The following is a 17,996-nucleotide window of genomic DNA, read 5'->3' as shown; positions in this document are numbered from 1 at the left end:
AAAAAGCTTCTCAGGTTCTTCTAATATACAAGCAGAGTTGAAAAACAGTGACCTGAAAGAAAGTATAATTGTTAGAAACTATTAAAGTGGCTAGGTCAGCCCTTGAACTCTTATTCTTGTGTGCTGTCACTAACATATAATCCTAAGTATTCTTAAAAACTAAATTTTGCCCTATTTATTGTAATAAGATCCTATTAGATTTCAAATTACTGGTAGACACTGGCTGTTATGGCACAATAAAGCCTGATTTACTTGTATCCACTATATGCTAGAAGAAGTGAGTTAGATTCTCGGAAATTTTAGACATGGAAAAGAAAAACCATTTGAACCTGTTTCATACACCACAGCCTTGCTGATTAAAAATACCTGGGTCCCAGCCAAAGGTGTCGTCATGTTGGCTACATAACTATTGCAAACAAACCCCAGCACCCAGGCAGATCTGAAGTTCAAAGCTTATTTACACTGGGAACATGTATTAAAGAAAATGTCATTTGTGCTCAGAATAATGGCTTGTAACTCTTCCAGCAATATTTTTCATTTAATATCACCTAATCGGATTTGTCCTCTGCAGAGCAAACTCCAAGGAGGAAATCTGGAAACTTTTGGCCTGGTATATGTACAGAGTCCAGATGGCCGACAGGTACCGAGCTGGTTTTTGTACTGGGGTACCCTGAATGAAAAAGACAAGTCTCTTTAAGATGACAATAAATTTCCCAAATCGGCCTGTGTGAAATGTTTAAAGACTGAAGATAAAGGTTTGGGTTACATTGTCCTTAATATAAAAGGGGGATAAATGGAGCCAGGTGGACTGCTTATTTCAGGCTTGGGCATAATTGTCTTCTGAATCTGTGAACATTATAAAAGAAACTAGATGGAATTTGGAAGTATTATATTCCCATAGAGTCTATATTGGAAACACATACACATGCTGATGTACTTACAAGGATCCTTTAATAAGGTGGGATGCTGAGGTCTCAATTAGAGAGGATCAACCCTCAAAAATTCCTTTAACTATTTGAAATGGAGAATAGGTTCTTCTTTAGATAGGAGGGCATAAAAAGAAAATGAATTCTCTCTCCTGTCCCTTCTCACACTCAAATGTTAGTTCTACTATCGTTCCAAAACCCATTAGCCTCAATTCCATAATCCAAAAAGCTCTTGAAAATGATTTTTTTCATAATCATTTGAGGACAAAACTGGTTCTGAATTTTTCTGGGGCTATTTGTAATCTTTTTGTTATCTCACTGAGTGTAAATATTCGTGTGTTCCATTGAAATGTCTGATTGTGGTGTTGCCCTAGACTTCACCAGGAATGTTACATGGTACTCAGTATAAGAGCCTTATTACCGCTCTAATATCTGAAAAATTTGAATACCAAAATACATCTGGATTGGATTAGGAATTGTGCATCTGTGCTTTTCTTTTTGTGCCTATTCAAATTTGTCAATTTGCATGAAACTGTCATTAGGCTTGATGGATCAGTGATGCCATACCAAGTAATTTTATCCATATCATGCCAGAATTTGGCAGTGGCTGTGGCTGTTTTCAAGGGAAGATGCCTCTGTGATGGTGTGAAGATGGAAGACTCTTTCTCAAGTTAAATGGTTCTGAATTCACAAAACAGAAGGTACTTCTTGTAGCCTATACGGACAGGTTTTAGCTTTGTAGAGTTGGTAAAGGTGGGGTTTAACCCAAAGCCTGTACTTTTCTCCCGGTTTTTTTTTTTTGTGAACTCTAAAGCCAAACTCTGAAGATAGTGATAGGATTTATGTAAACACTGGAGAGATAATGTAATTGGCTGTGGCTGGGCACTAGATAATATAATTGGATGTGGATGGGTTTGAGATAGGCTTAGGTAATTATTCTGAACTGATACGACAGATTTATTTAGACTAGATTTATAAGTGCCTTTTCCATTAAGTATCTAAAGTTGGAGACAAACAAGAGTTAACTGTTTTGAGTTTGCTTATTTGGGGTCAATTAGGCAACTTTATCTACCTGAGAGCAATGAATGAGATTTCTTCTCATCTTGATTTAAGGGCTTTAATGTGAACAACACACATATGCTCTCACTCACTCACATACATGAATGGAATTTTTTAATGTACTAAGTTCAGTTGTAATGTCTGAGTCAGGAAAAGACATGGTGACATTTTTTATTACGATTCATTGGGAGGTTGGATTATTGGCTGTTCATGGTTGACCACTGTGGATGATAGACTCCAAAGAATCTAAACAGGAAATTGAGATTTACAATTAGCGAGAAGGTTCCTGGACCCAGGATCTGCTCTCAGGTTGTTCATAGTAAGGATGTCCACCACAGAGGCTACATTTTTTTATTTTATGTAATGTGTTGAAAACTACAGAAAGCTTACGGATGGTATAGATTTCTTTTCCTATACCCCACCTATAATCTTACAAAGCATTGCCTTGAATCATATCTTTGGAAAAATACAGTGTCAAAAAACTTCTTTGGAAAAATACAGTGTCAAAAAATTTCAAACTGGATGGATTTGGGGGATTATCATTTTACAGGTGAAGAAGTAATGAATGTTTTTTCATTTTATCTCTTATGTATTGAGAAGACAGTCTTCTAGGAAATGAAGTAAACTCACATTTAACTTTGGTTTCTTCAAGTCTACTTGAAATCCACTATAAAAAGCTCTTGGTTTTCAGGCATTGTGGAAGAGGAACACTTTATAGTTAATTAAATAATCTGATTATGGGAAAGTTTCCCACAATTCTGTACTATGCTAGTCTTTAAAGTACATTAATAATTAAAAATATGCAGTTTATAATTTTATCATTTTAACTAATACTAAACTTTAGTATGGTTTGCAAAAGTCTTTTGATGACATCTCTTTTAAACTTCCCCAAACCTTTAGAAGTGATAAAACAGATAATATTATTATAGCTACTCTTATTTTGTGAATAAGGAAACCATGGTTCAATAAAACTGCTCGACCTAAGAAAGAAGTTAGTTGAGAGTTAGGAATTGAACCTAATTTTTCTATATCTAAGTCCTGTGTTCCTTTTACTTTACTATTCTTTTAAGTGACAAACACTGCATTGCAGATGAACTACATAATAGAACATTCTGCATTACAGGGCAGTTAGATGTTGATTTCTCTCAACTTTGTGTATATTTTCTTAGGATTCAGTGGATTGATGACCCACTCCTTAGCCTCTGCTCGAGACAGTGTTCAATTAATTGACAAGAAAAAGCTGAAGGGAGGAGAATCTGAGCTTGCTCAACCTAAGAATTTAATCTGGTTTATTTCTTTATTTCTTTTTCTCTACACGAAGCATATTCTTTTTTTTTATTCTGGCCTTGACTTTTTATCCTTTTTGATATAGACAGAATATATATAGTCTCCTAATTTTGGAATAATTTTAGATTTATAAAAATGTTGCAAAGATAGTAGGGAGTTCTCCTAATGTTAACATCTCATATAACCATAGTACATTTATCAAAACTAAGAAATTAACATTGGTACCACACTAATAACTGAACCACATACTTTATTTGGATTTCATCAATTTATTCACTAATATGTTTTTTCAGTTTCAGGATTCCATCTAGGATACCATGTTGTACTTAAACTCCTCCAACATGCAGCGGTTTCTCAATCTTTCTTTGTTTTTCATGGCCTTGACACTTTTGGAGAAAACTGGTTAGGTATTCTGTACAATGTCTCTCAATTTGGGTTTGACTGATATTTTGAGGTTTTCTCATGATACATCTGGGTTAATTGGTAGTTTTGGAAGAATACCACAGAGATAAAGTTCCTTTTCAGATCAATGAGTACATGATATTAATAGGGCCTATTACTTTTTTAACCTTGATCACTTTGTTAAGATGTGTTTTAGTTTGCTAGGCTGCTGAAAGCAGATAGCATGAACTGGGTTAGCTTAACAATGGGAATTTATTAGCTTATAGTTTTGAGGCTGACAAAAATGTCCAAATTAAAACATTAGCAAGGCAATATTTTCTTCCTGAAGACTGACTGCCAGTGAGCCTTGACTCTCCTGTCAGATGGCAAGACACAACTTGCTTCTGTGGCTTTCACTTTCTCTCTCTCTCTCACTTACTCTCTCTCTGAACTCATTTGATTTATAAAGGACTCTAGAAAGAGAATTAAAATCCATCCTGAATGTGGTAGGTCACACTAACTAAAGTAGCCATTCAAAAGGTCCTACTTAGAACATGTCCAGACCTACAGAAATAGATTAAATTTAAGGACATATCTTTCTGGGAGTACATACAGCTTCAAACCACCACAGACAGTGTCTGCTAGATTTCTTCACTGTAAAGTTACTATTCTTCTGTACTCTATGCTTTGTAAGCAAGTCACTAAATTTTGTCTATACTTAGGTGAATTGGAATTAAGCTCCACCTTCTGGAGGAAGTCATATCAAAGAATTTGTGGACATATGCTAAAACTACCACAGTAATTAAAAATATATATATATATATATGGATTTATTTTGAGATCATGCAAACATCCTTTTCTTCCGTAAATTTTCACCCACTAATTTAGCACTCATTCACGGATCTTGCCTGAAGCAATCATTACTGTTCCCTGGGCCCCACCAGTTAGTGGATCTTAAATAAAATCATTCTGTTCTCACCCTTGTCTGCTGAATCAATAGTTCCACTTGTCAAATGGCCAGGATCTCAGCTCTTTCCCTCAAGGGAGCATTATCTTACATATCATTCCCACCTGTCACAGTTTCTGTCATGTGGAACCAACAGAGAAAAGACCTTTCAGTGAGAGTATGCTGGGTTGCTTAAGGAAGAGCAAAAAATCTAATTAGGTCAGAGCAAAGGGACACTCAAAGATGAGATCAGAGGGGTAATGGAGACCCAAGTACCCTAGGGTATTATATTCTCCCTAGTCACTTTCATGTGATGAAGTGCATCCATCTCTGATTTCCAACTCTCTTTGGGATGTCCTTTCCCCTATTGCTCTAAGTTCCTTGCAGGTTGATGGGCCTCTGGATCTCAGGTGCTTAACTTTCTCTCTTTGACTATCAATCAGATCTTTTTTTTGGATTGACTAGGATTTCCTATAGCAGAGTTGTTAGGATGCCTGGATTTATAACCTTTCAGGAATGGAATAGGATGGATTCACGTCCAGCCTCCTTTCTACCTCAGAGCCACTGCTTCTTATCAACACTTAATGTCCAGTTTCTGAATTTCTTTCTAAACTGAAGGTGAATTTTCATTCAAGGGTCCCAGATATCTTGAACTCTGTGGCCACACCTCCCTAGTTCCTGTCTAATATGGCTGTAAATGTCCTATCTCCAGAGTTCATGTTCTTCCCAAGAAATATTTTTACACCATGAAAATCTTAGGATTCTACTAGATGCCAGTTGTAACATCACCTAAATTCATTCAAGACTTATCTGAACCTCAGTTTTAGGTAAGTGAAGTGCTATTGAGTAAAGATTTCATATGGCATATTTCAAAACTTGAGAGATTGGGTGAAACACAAAATTTTGGATGAGAATTCCCCAAATTTTGTGGCCTTTGTCTATGTCTTCCAGTGACTATGGTTCTGGGGCAAATGCTTGAGTTTCCCTGTATTTCTTTTTCTCTTTGAGTTTAAACTTGGCATGATTAGCCTTCAGAACCTTCAGGTATAATCATTTCTCTTTTCTCATTCTAACCTTGAAGGCATTAGATGGTTAATATTCTTCCAATGACATATTTCTTCATCTTCCACAAGTATCCTTTGAAGACAATGGCGACTTTTTTGGCATGTCAGCTCTCCATCCTGTGTGGCATGATGAGAAACAGGCTTAATATGATTGTGGAGAAAAACTGAACTTAAATGGAATCCAACTTTAGTCTAACAGACAGAACCATATTTATAAACTTTAAATATTTATGTTTTCATATTTGTGTAGACCTTGGATTTTACATTCCAGATTCTATACCAAAAAAAAAAAAAAAAAGAGAGAGAGAGAGAGAGATGGAAGGAAAGAAGAGAGAGAGAATGCTGTGAGGAAAAATTGCTGAAGAAATTTTTTAAGCTCAATTATGTAGGCCCACAAGGTTTATATCATTTCGACATGCTTTGAATAAGTATCTAAATTGAACCAGAGCTAGAAATCTTTTGAAGTTCATCCATCACTAAATTTAACCTGCTTTTTGCATTGTGCATGTTGCCATGTTGATCTACCAGTACCTTTTGCATCTCTGGGGACAATTTCTCCTCCTTAGAATTTCTTCTTCTACTCTTATAAAAACAATTGTATCTCTGTTATATGAAGAGTTCTGTGGAAGATAAGGCCAGCAAATGTGACAAACCAGAGTAAAAGTGCCTTTGATAGAGCATCTTACTCTTCTCATGTATACTATAAAATACTTCATTTCATTCCATAACTTAAAATGAGACTATATAAAAAGTAATTTTTCAAAATATGACAAAATAGAGTATATTCAGCATGACAGCAGATAAAGGATAAACACAAATATGTATTTATGGAAAAATAGAATAATCATGAGCTGGCTTCTGTTATATTGGTTAAAGTTACTAACCAGTAAAATCCTCTGTACTGCATCTTCAGTTGGAACTGCATTGCTTGTTTGGGGAATATTTGAATATGAATTTGAAGACAGAATCCAGTAGAATACATTTTCTACCACCTCCCCAAATCTGACCACAAGCAGACGATTTTCCATCCTGTTCTCTGGAATTCACTGTCCTTTGTGGTTTGCTCGAACCCTTAACCTTCAGGAAGTGCTGCAAGATATTTTCCATATGACCTGTTCTTTCTGTGCAGGTGTAATGAGGGGGGAAGGATCATTGTTTTAAAAAATTCTGTCGTGTTTTATATGGTTAATTATTGTTGTCCATGAATTTCCTTCTAATGCATTTTAATTAACATTTTATTGCAGCCTGAAGCTAGTTAAAGTCCAGGAGACACTTTCATAAACCCAAACCCCTTCTCTTCCAACTTGCCATCTGTACTCACTAACTGGTTCACTCTGGGTCACTTGTAGAACTTAAAGATTGTAAGGACAGCTGGCTCCATTTTTAGTGGAATAGGAGGTAAACTTTGATCAATGAAACAGCCATAAACGGAAGAAAAACACATGAGGTTGTTTTGTTTATCAGCTTGTTCAGTGAGGAAATATGAGCAAAATCATGTTGAAATTAATTCTCTTTTACTTTATCATAGGAAAGTGCAAAGATTATGACCTTTAGTCATGTAAATTAGAAAACCTTTTCTCTTTATTCTCTAAGATTTCCCACAGTGGTTGGGCTATTTGTTACATGTGAATGTTGATTCTTGGTTGTAAAGAATGAAGGGAGCTTAAAAGAAACAGGGCAGATGAGCCGGAGTCTGGATAAATAGAAAAGCTACTGGAAGATGCTAATATTTATGGTCCAGGAAATTTCTAATCTGGTGGCCTGGCCTCCCCTTGTACCCCTGTATAAACTCCTCATTCCTTCTCTACCTCTCTCCCATACCCACTTTCCTCTAGTCAGATTTCAGCTCTGGAACCTGATGTGGGACTTCCTACCTCAGCATTCTGACTAGTGAATGCCTGATCTTGTGTGTTTTCCTGAAACTCCTCCCCTGAACTTCAGTTGTCAAAGAGACTGCTCTGTGGTTCTGAACTTGATTTCTGCCTCTGCCTTCCTCAACCATAATGTCCGGAGGTTTTCGTACTAATAAGGTTACCCAAACTTTAATTCCTGATTACTTGCTTTACTTGATCACTTAGCTTTGATCTTCTTTAGGCCTGTCCCTAGATAAGTCTGGCTAGAGTGGTGCGGAAAGAACAGTTTAATTACGTCTCTGAGAGCTGTAGTCCAATTGCCATGGATACGTGCTCACTATCTGGAGCCACCCTCTTCATCTCTGCCGGCTGCAGGATGCATGGTAGGACTTGACTCCTTGAGCGGCCTCCATGTATTCCCAGAAACCTCTCAAGATCTTCCACCTGTTTATGGCCTTCCTTGCCCATGAGAACAACTGGACTCTCTGAAATAGCTTAATTAAGATGGATGACCTCTATTCTTGGTCCTCCTTAGTTTAAACATTCTTTTTTAAAAAAAAAAATGTTGGGGATTGATCCTCTTTACATCCTTTCCTTCCTCCTGAACTTATAGCTCTCCTCCCTAGTTGCCCAACAGTAATAGAAGCTGTCACAGTGATATAGCAATCAAGCAACCATATATTTATTGAACATTAATACATTTTTTTTTTTTTTTGCAAAAGAAAGGCCAATGCCAGATGTAGTAGTAGGAGTGGGGTTGGTTGCATGATTTATTATTCAGAAATAAAAATGTGCCTTGGTCCTTCAAGCTCTCAAAAAACTTACTGTCTGGTTGAGAAGATAGCTTAGGTAGAAATTTCTGAAATCTAAACAGGTTGTACTCACTATAAATACATTGGAGATTGGAGAAGAGGAAAGCAGTTTCCTTTGGCTGGCATGGTCTGGAAGGTCTTCATAAAGGGAAATTTGAATTTTAAACCAGGCATTGAAGGATTTGGAGAGTTCCAATAGGAGAGGAGAGGTTTGTAAAAGTGTGTTTATTAGTATTTTCTGTGCTCAATGTCTATCTTCCTCTATGTTTTGACTTTATGTCCCTGTATCTGTTTTATTTTTGTAGGTTAAATTAGATCATAGATTCCAGGAGGTAAAAAATAAATTTTCTTTAACTCCTATTTTTAAGCATTAAGCTTAGCTCAATGAGTGTAGTTGATGATAAAGAAAAAAGCAACACATTTTCATTATAGAAATTTTGGAAAGTGCAAAAAATTTACAGAAGAAGGAAATAAAACCGCATACAATCTTGCCATTTAAGATAAACAGTATAAATATTCAAGTAAATGTCCAGAAGTGTGATCATGTACAATTTGGCAGGCTGTGTACTTCAAAGCTCCAGGAATCACATTTCCATATAGAATACAAATGTGAACAATGCTCCCAGGGTATGTTAGATACTGGCCCTGACACCCATAACACCCATCAAATCAAGCTTACTTTTTTATAACCTAACCTTTTTCTCCCACTATTGTATGAAAACATTTCATATATAATAAATATTTATCTCAAATATATTTTCAAATAGCTAAACAGTATTTCATTTTTGTATGTATCATAATTTTAAAAAAATTCTCTACTGTCTGACATTTGGCTTATTTCAATATTTTGGTTTTTAAAACTAATGTCATAATAAACATCTTTGTACTCTTTGTAAGTGTTTAAGCTTTGCTGAAATTTGTTGTTTTTTAAAGGCAACAAAGTCATTTATTTGGGGTCTTAGAATTGCAATTCAGGGTGTAATTTTTTTTTTTTTTTTTGGTTAAATTCTAAGAACAGGATTTGACAGGAAAAACAATCTGAACACAAAAAGTTTTACTGGAGCATAACACATTCATGAAAAGTGCACAGATCATTAGTACACAGTTTGTTGAAGCAGCACCTAGTTAAAAGAAACAGTAAATTCCTGGAAACCCCCAACATTCCCAGAGTTTATCTCTCATCATGACCCTCCCAAGGATAACCACTAAGTTCACTTCTAATGCCATAGACTATTTTGTCTATTTTTGCATGTTATATAAATGGAATCATATAGAAAGCATAGTTTGTGAGGTTCATTCATACTGTGGCATGTAGTTGAAGATTGTTCATTCCATTACTAAAATAATTCCATTGTAAGAATAGACTATAATTTATTTATCCATCTACTACTGAAAAAGCATTTGAATAGTTTCCAATTTGGGCTACTATAATTTGTATTGCTAAGAACATTCTAGTGCTTGTCTTGGTAAACTTACATAGGCATTTCTGTTAGGTATATGCCTAGGTATGAAATTGTTGGGTCATAGGGAATGCATCTATTCAGTTTTAGAAAACTGCCAATTATCTAAAGCTGTTCTACTGATTTACATTCCCACTAGGTATGTGAGAGTTCTGCTTGCTCTACATCACTGCAATCCTAGTGTTGTCTGTCTTTTTCATTTCAGCCATACTGGTGGGTGTGCACTGACAATTTATTGTAGTTTTAGTTCACATTGTACTAATGACTACTGTACTTGAGTACCTTTTCATGAATGTTATAATTATTGGCAATTTGGAAACCTCTTTTGTGAAATGTCTTTCCAAGTCTTTTGTCTTTTTACTATTGATTTGTTTTTATTTCTAAACATTTTGCTTAAAGACTTGCTTCAAAACCTTAGGAAAGTACACTAATATTATTTAATCTTCTGAGCACTAGGTGGAAGAGGTAGTCCCTGGGATCCTCATAATCATAAGAAAAACTGTTGTGTGAAGAGGACCAAAGGATCTATTTAGATTTCAGAAGATGTCTTCATTCTAACATGGCATTTAAAAAATAACGCTTTCTATAAAATTCCTAATGTCTCTTAGTGCATGAAACAAAGTGTAAAAATGTATCCCTCTTATCCTAATATATTATTTAGAAGTATTTTTTAAAATTCAAATTGTGCAACTGCTCCAGTCTGGAAATAAAATGGCAAGGAAACAATTAAAAGTTTTCTAAAGAAGAAGAAATAAAGAAAAAAAATTTTCTAAAATGTGCAAGTTTCAAAATGTATCTCTATTTATATGGTGATGATATATACAGGGGTATATTGCAGATGTGCTGGCCTGTTTCCAAGCCCTATTTGGAGGTTTTGAATCAAGAAAGACCATTACATTATGTGTGAAATGCCATTTCAGTTCAGAGTCGGCCAGTAATTGGGTACTGCCAACCTCATAGTCTTTTCAGGCTTAGTGGGAAAAACATTCCCAGGTACAAATAGTCACAAGTTTATATTAAATCATTTTTATGAAAACTAAACAAAAAAAGAAAAAAAACCCCAAAACAGGCAAGAAGCCTCAGATAACCCACTTTCGGACCCTTCTAAAATTCTGTAAGTGGAGTGATTTTTATATTTCTAAAATTAGGTGAGTTTAAGGACAATATTATTTTTATTTTTTAGAGAAAAGGAAAATTCTATGCCATTTCTTACTGATTCTGCATGAAATTCTGAGGCTAAAAAGTTTTGAAGTTAAGAATTAAGTGGAGTGAAATATCACCTGTCAACTTGGATAGTTCCAAAATACCTTTACAGGATGCCAACATGGCTCAACTGATAGAGCGTCTGCCTACCACATGGAGGGTCCAGGGTTCAATACCCAGGACCTCCTGACCCGTGTGGTGAGCTGGTCCACATGCAATGCTGCCGTGAGCAAGGAGTGCAGTGTCATGCAGGGGTACCCCCACGTATGGGTGCCCCATGCACAAGGAGTTCGCCTTGCAAGGAGAGCCACCCTTCATGAAAAAAGCACAACCTGCCCAGGGGTGGTGCTGCACACATGGAGAACTGATGCCGCAAAATGACGCAACCAAAAAGAGATGCAGTCTCCCAGTGCCACCGGATAATGCAAGTGGATGCAGAAAAATACACAGTGAATGAAAACAGAGAGGAGACAACATGGGGGTAGGGGGATGGGGAGAGAAATAAATAAAATAAGTCTTAAAAAAACCAAAAACAAACAAAAAAAATGCTTTTACAAATTATACAATTTCCATCAGTTTTGGATTATACAAATCGCTGCTTGAAGGCTCTGTCCATTACTTTCTTAGCAGTAAAAGGAATATTGTCCTCAAATATTAAGCTCCAATGTGGGTGTAAGACAATATTATGTAGTCTTTGAAACATTTAGAAAAGTATATTTTATAGAGATAAGACAAAAAAGAGCTTTGTGAGTGTGTGCTCAATGTGCATCTGGCTTTACTCTCAATCTCTTTCTCTTTCTTGTTCAGCAGAGCAGTTTTTACTGGTTTGTGGGAAGGTCAAAAAAGGAAAGATATTTTAACTTGATAATAAAAGTCAAATAAGAGGGCATAAAAAACAAGTAATTGAAGAACAAAGGTTTTCCTTTCAGTCAAGAATTTCCTGACACAATCACACAAATTTCACTGAGGTAATCAATATCTTATTAAGTTTATTTTCCCAAAATTTTACCTAGGGTCACATAGGAAACTTTAAAAAAACACACTAAAGCACAAAACTTGGTCCACCATCAATCCTGTAGGACCAAAAATTGGGGTGACTCCTGAGGAAATTTTGGTTGACTTAACTAGAACAGCTGCTTTTTATGGATTTCATCAACTCATGTGATTTCATCAACAAATGTTGCCTTTCTTTCTTCTAGGGACTTTTGACCTATGATGATCATCAATTTTAAGATCAAGGCACATGACCCAGCATCATTGTTCTGGGACTTATTATAGAAAGAAAATAAATCAAGAAATGAGGAGTGAGTTCCAAATTAGGAAAGAGCATCATAGAGAAGAAATTGGAGGGGCTTTTATGTGATTTAATTGAAGTGATTTATAAGTGATATGAATAAATAAGTTGTTATGTATTTTAGGCTCATGTCAGAAATGAAACATCATCACTTTTAAGTTTTATAAATGAGGAAGCAAAATAATATAGTAGTATATGATTGTTTTCCTGTGGATGCTCAATAAACAAATATTTTCCATGATATATCTTCTCATAACATTTTATACAGAGATAGTTTAAGTCATAAAATTGGTATTCATGAGTGACTTGTAGAAACAATCTTGTTACTTATAATCATGTCTCAAGCTTTTCTCAGGCATGAATCTCAATCTCTGTATCTGTTTAGTGTACATGATCGAGGAGAATTGAAAAGACCATTACTAATTACCCTTGGAAAAAACCCTTCAAATTAGACAAAAATAAAATAAAAAAGAAGAAGTGTAAGATTATGTGGAAACAGTTTACTTGAAGCTTGCCATTTTAATCATGTCTCCTGTCCACAGTGCCCATGGCACAAAAATCTATTCAGACTATTTTAAATCAAGGTTTAGGAATTTTATAAACATAAACTTTAAACTAACCACAGAATCAGGGAGACTAGATTTGACCATCAATCTTGGAAAATACTAACTTTTCAGCTATTCTCTTTGTGCTCAGAAGGTTTCAGACAATACGGTCTCTGAAGCGTTGAGGTGCCACACTGGTGTTATCTTGTTTACAAAGGAATGTCTGAGTAATGTCACTGTCCTGCTCAAAAATATTTACTTTCCCTTTACTCCAGATTTATTAAAAATGAACCTCAAACTCTCCAAATAATTATTATACACTTTAAATGCAGAGATTTCCTCTTTTAAATGAGTCCTCTTTTCCAATAGGGTCTGACGTCCCCAACCTGCTTTCTTGGGTTTTATCTTTGGACTCTGGCTTACAATGTACAATTCTTGTTAAGTTTCTTTTCTCCCTATTCTATTCATTTGTCAAGACTCATCTCAATTCTAACCTCCTCTATGAAACCTTCCCTGGGTGATTTGTTTTGAGCCTTATTTTTTTCATCTGTAAAAGAGGATCATAACAAAGCCTGTCCCAGAGGATTGTGTGAGATAACGCTATCACCACAACTAAAATCTGAGTCCAAGAGCTCAGAGATGGTACTTATTAGCATGATATGGGTTGGGATCCAAGCTTGTGTGATTTCAAAGACATCTATCCTCTGGCGATTTGTCTTCCCTGAAACAGATTTGTTGAATAAATTACTTTGTGAGTGTTACCTCTTCCATCCATTTTACTCTAGTCAGAGAAGCTCCAGACATTTGTACTTGAAGACAGCCAGTGAAGTCATTTTCATAAAATAGGAGTCAAATGGGGACTTTTTAAATAAAATTTTCCCAGAAAGTTGGTACATTTAAACATACTCCCAAAAGTCTAGGTCATCCTGAATTTTCATGAGTATGGCTTCTTGGCTACATTTTTACACTCTGGGATAAATCTGGATCCCTAGGGTATGGTTAGATCTTGTTAGGTTCGTGTAGAGCCTGGATTTATATAGGTCTGAGCCAGCAGCCATATAAGGGAGGGAAGGATATGTAGAATTCAGACTCCCCTCGAATGTTTCCAGGTCTGTCTCTACTCCCTAAAGCAGAAGGATGTAAGGGAAAAGATTTGAAATGAAACTTGCCCTAGAAGAGATCTACAACAAATCAGGGCCCTGTACCAGAAAGAAACTACTAACAACAATCAATAAGCACACCTAAATCTATTCAGGAAGGGCTGAGGACTCTTGGACCTCACTGGCAATGAGTTTGTTTGGGTTGTAGGAGACTCCCTAATACCAAATTTCTAAATCTTATTATTCACTCCCACAATGGCTTTTTGTTAATGGATATTTGGTTCTGCACAGTTATCTCTATATCATCCCTCAATGTACTCCCTTCTTAAACAAAAAAACATTTCTAAGAGCTTTTGAATTTCTTTCAGCTGGTTCTTTCTTTGTGTTTCCTGTATTGTCTCCTTGTATTGTTGCTTTATTTGAATATGCAAATATGAAACATACCATTTGGGCTAAGAGGCAACTAGAATTCTTAAAGTGAAACTTAAATTCACAAGGAATAGGGAAATGATAAAATTAGTACTGACTTACAAACAAATTCAGTTAAAAAAAAATAGGAAAAGGCTATTTAAAATATTTACATATGGAAAGAACCTGAGCTCAACCTCTTAGAATTTGAGACTACCCTAAGTGGGAGCTGAATGCTTGGATTCAGCAGGAAAAGCGTTGTACCCACCCTGACAGAGGGAAGCAGAGCTTTTCTGACAAACAGGATAAAGGACTCTAGGCCACTGCCCACTCAGATGCATTACCAGTTTTCAAAATATAAGATTTAAGATTTTGCTTTAGGAGAGAAAGGGGATTCAATGGAGTAAGGCGAGATTTGATTAAAGAAGGATGGAGAAATCACGTCAGAAGATGAACATATTGTCCATGATCAGCCCAAAGCATCTTTTGAGGATCAGCTACATCAGTGATACTGGATTGGCAAAAGTAGCTTGGGGTACCAGCCACATGGATTCTCAATATTCAATAGGACATACTTAACTACCAGGTCACAAGTACAGTAGTAGCTCTTTCCCCCACAGAGTCAAAGGCTGTCTTTGGAGCAGACCAGGATATAACCTCCTCCATACGCGGGTCCACCAGAGAGCCAAAGAACAGAGCTGAGCATGCTCAGTTCTTTCTCCAAGATTCCCCAGTCAGGGTCTGGTGAAAAGGGAGGAAGGAGAGAAGGGAAGAAAGGAAAGAGGGAAGATGGGCTAGATATGTTACTTCAGTACCATTCATGCCTGGGAGCAGAGTTTCCCACATGGAAAATTTAGAGAAAGAAAAAAGGACTCCTCTAACCATAAGTACAGTTACCGAAAGTAAAATGTGACTGAAACGTGAGGAAAATGTGTAGGCCCAGCATGTGTTGACGTTTCTTAATGTTGGAAGCAAAAGACTTAAAGTCATAAAGGGAAATCTAAAACTGTAAGGGAATGTGCAGCAGAACCCAGGCAAATAATTGCACAGGTGTCAGACTACAGAAAGCACAAGTAGCAGGGAGGGAAAACAGAGATCAGGGAAGAATTAGAAGCAGATTGAGATGACAGCCGGACAGGTAAAATTTGTACACAAGTCTGCGAGAAGGGGAGATGTGTACCCTCAGGGAAGGAGGCTGGAGGAAGCAACCTCAGCCCAGCATTAGGGAGGGAAAAGAAGAAAAGAGGGTGGAGATTAAGAAACAAATACACTAAAATATGAAAGAGAATATTTTAAAGATAAAAAGCAAAAACATAAGGAAAGACAATTTTCTGGTTGGAGTGGTGGTTTTTAATGTGCAAGAGATAATGTAGGAATTTCAAAGAAAAATTAAATTAATGGAAATTTAGCACAGACTAGAAAGAAGCACATCAAGAACTAAAAGAAATTAGGCAGTGAAAATTTTTATGAAACTTGGAAATGAGTTTCTCTCTCACCCTACCAAATATATTAGACAACTTTTCATTGCCAATGTCATTTGGTACACCTCAGCTATGAAAATATTTAGTGTTAGAAATAGTCACATTCTAAATTTGTCACATGATAACCAGTGCAAAGGTGTAGTAGTGTCTCCTACATTTTGTATCATTTTCATTGAATCAAGTTGTTAGTTGTAAGATGCACCATTAGTTGATGTACCATAAAGAGGGAAAAAAAATGCTGCCAATTAAACTTGGATATACCATCAGATTGTAAAATGCTTCCAGATCTCAGAAATGATGAAATGTGGGAGGAAATGTTCCATTTTTAAAATGAAACCTAGTAATTTACTTTCCTAGTAGTATTTATCAGAATTTGAAATGATCTCATTGTTTAATACATCTATTTTCTGTCTCTTTTCTATAGAATTTAAGCTCCCTGAAGGCAAGTAATTTGTCTGCTTTATTCATGGCTCTGCTCCCTGCCTAGGACAGCGTCTGCACATAATGAGGTATGGTGTGGCAGCTGACTGACTTACTGTTCTTGAAAAGGAGATGAAGGACGGCAGGAAGAAGTTGGGATTCATATGGTACCATTACATCACACACTCAAGAAGGGCATTCTTCTTAAATGAATCCTCCCACTCAAAAAATATTTTTGGATAATCCCCTTTTAGTAGTACAGATTATACTCCACCCCCACTGCACACTCTCTTCATGGACAACTCTGGCATCAGGAAACGCAAAAAATCACAATTCCTAAATTGCTGCTATTTTGGACATGGCTCTGTTGCCTTGTTGACTATCTAAAATACAGCTAATATTGATAGAACATATTTTAGACAGTGTTACTCTATGCTAATTGACAGACATATAAGACTGAATTCTTTGAAGACACAGATTATCTGGCACAACTTTGAGTACTTTTCAAAAATAGTTACATGGACATTGTAGTCATTAAAAATAATGTGATGGGAAAATTGATTTAAATTTATACTTTTTATTATTTATATTTATAATAGCATCTGATATTTCTTCTAATAAGACTAATACCTCATATTTCCAGAGTGCTTTAAAATAATGCTTCACATTTCTACATTGCTTCCACTTTACTTCTGGATAAGATAATATATCCTAGGATGGCCTCTAGTTCCAAAATTCCTGGCTTCTATCACTAGCCTACCAACTAACTGTGGAATACAGGATAAATTACTCATCCTCTCTGGGCCTCATTTTTTTCTTCTGTTAAGTGGGGATAACAAAGTAACTAATTCTTAGTGTATTTGTAAGGATTAAATTAGATAATTCATATAAACCTTTTACCAATAGTGCTGGTATACTGTGACTATGAAAATAAAATGTGAACTTCCAGCTGCTACTGCTCTTCATCTGTTACCTCAAATTTGATTCTTGTCCAATCCTATAAATGAAGACTAGGTTATTCTCATTTCGTATGAAAGAAGCAGATGCAAAAAAATCAAGGGCACTCCCAAAATTCATAGGCCCTGCCTGATGAATGTCAGAACTAAGACTAGAACCCATTTCTGCTGGTTAGTATCCCTGAAATGTTTTGGCATTTAAATGTGGAACAACAAAGTCTATCAGGATCTAATGAGTCTACCCAGGGAAATAATCTCTCTAAGATTGCTTGCATTTGTTTTGTTACTGTGCTTACCTTGTAGCCCCTGGGACCCTGAAGAGCCCCGTACTAATTCTGACAGTCAGGAAGCCGTCAATGCTCAGCATCTGAGATACCCTCCAACCAAAGCCCACGGTGGCCAAACAAGTTCAGACCCCAGACCAATGGCCAGGCCCAACAGTCATCCATTGCTTGTGGAAGGTATCTGGAGTGTATGTTCATGGTATTGTAATCATCACAATTTATTATTTATTAAGTGCCATCCCTTTATGTGAGGCTGCACAGAATACACACCAGAAAGGTATTTCCCCCAAGGAAATGGAAATGGAATTCAGATGGTCATGATGTGTGAGATAACAATGAAGCTACTCAGGGTGTGCAAGCTTGATTTGCAATGAGGTCAGTCTTGGAAGACTCAGCTAGAGGGAGGGCTTGAAACAGAGGAAGGGGGAGAACAAGACACGTTTCCAGGTATAGGGAGCAGCATGAAGGTCAGCAGAAAATGGACCAAAAAGGTGGAAGGTGGAGGAGAAAATGCCAG

At 36.3% G+C, this 17,996-nt stretch overlaps 1 long non-coding RNA gene across 1 annotated transcript; it reads left to right on the top strand.

The window, feature by feature from the left end:
• The first annotated feature begins 571 nt into the window (after positions 1-571).
• LOC139440122 (uncharacterized) lies at positions 572-16,263 on the top strand. The gene is made up of 3 exons (XR_011650181.1): positions 572-640; positions 1,521-1,627; positions 16,244-16,263. It is a non-coding gene; the product is annotated as an uncharacterized lncRNA (long non-coding RNA).
• The last annotated feature ends 1,733 nt before the right edge of the window (positions 16,264-17,996 follow it).

The sequence above is a fragment of the Dasypus novemcinctus genome, chromosome 12 (genome assembly GCF_030445035.2).
Source record: "Dasypus novemcinctus isolate mDasNov1 chromosome 12, mDasNov1.1.hap2, whole genome shotgun sequence".
NCBI lineage: Eukaryota > Metazoa > Chordata > Mammalia > Cingulata > Dasypodidae > Dasypus > Dasypus novemcinctus.
The sequence above is the reverse complement of the archived record's forward strand: the minus strand, read 5'-3'. Positions and strand labels throughout refer to the sequence as shown.